Source organism: Rhagoletis pomonella, unplaced genomic scaffold, assembly GCF_013731165.1.
Source record: "Rhagoletis pomonella isolate Grant_MI unplaced genomic scaffold, Rhpom_1.0 Rhpom_scaffold_00344, whole genome shotgun sequence".
Classification (NCBI taxonomy): domain Eukaryota; kingdom Metazoa; phylum Arthropoda; class Insecta; order Diptera; family Tephritidae; genus Rhagoletis; species Rhagoletis pomonella.
Genome location: NW_023458898.1, coordinates 42,821 through 43,893, shown reverse-complemented (window position 1 = coordinate 43,893; position 1,073 = coordinate 42,821).

Sequence of the window (1,073 nt, the reverse complement as noted above, 5' to 3'; positions counted from 1 at the left end):
CAACAGAAGAAAAAAGTCAAGACTGATCAAAATGTTAAGGTGCTATCTTTTGTTGCGAGCTGTACATCTTTATATATAAAAATTAATTGCTGTTCGTGTGTTATCGTATCAATCAAGAACGGCTCAACGGATTTGCTTCGTTTTTATTTCGTTTTGTGTCTTTCTATCTATAGAAGGTTTGTAAGGAGAAATTGAAAAAATGGTGTTGCCAGATACCTGCAATATCAGAAAAAAAATTTATTATAAATAAGCCGCAATAATGCTATTTCACTGAGAATTTATAAAAAATTAATTCAGAAAAAGTTTGGGTAGGGTTGCCGCCATTGGAAAAAAAAAATTTATATGTATAAATGGATTGCTTTCATGTGTTGTCGCATAACTCAAGAACTGCGCACAGATTTGCTTCGTTTTGTATTTAATTTTGTGTCTTTCCGTCTGTAGAAGGTTTGTAAAGAGAAAATTGGAAAAACGCTGTTGCCAGTTATTTGCAATACCAGAAAAAATAGTTATAAATAAGCCGGAATAATTTCACTGAGAATGTATGCAAAAAACCAGGGATCGTAACGGTTATAAATTTTATTTTAAAAATCACTTCTTAATCGTTATTAACTGAGTTTTATTTTTTGCTCGGAGAATAATCGTTACGTTTTAAGTTTTATTTTTTGCACGGAAAATAATGGTTACGTTTTAAGTTTTATATTTTGCTCGGAAAATAATGGTTACGTTTTAAGTTTTATTTTTTGCTCGGAAAATAATGGTTACGTTTTAAGTTTTATTTTTTGCTCGGAAAATAATGGCTACGTTTTAAGTTTTATTTTTTGCTCGGAAAATAATCGTTACGTTTTAAGTTTTATTTTTTGATCGGAAAATAATCGTTATTTCTTGAGTTTTATTTTTTGCTCAGAAAATAAAACTTAATTTTTGCGTATGCGTATGCGCTTTTTTGCACTTTTTCTTTAGAAATGTGGTTCTCTTTGTTTCTGCCCTGGCATCTTTATTTTCATTAGCCACTCCACAGTGGCATTAAAGGTTCAATGCAGCCGCCCCCTGTCTATTCACGCATGCGTTAGGGT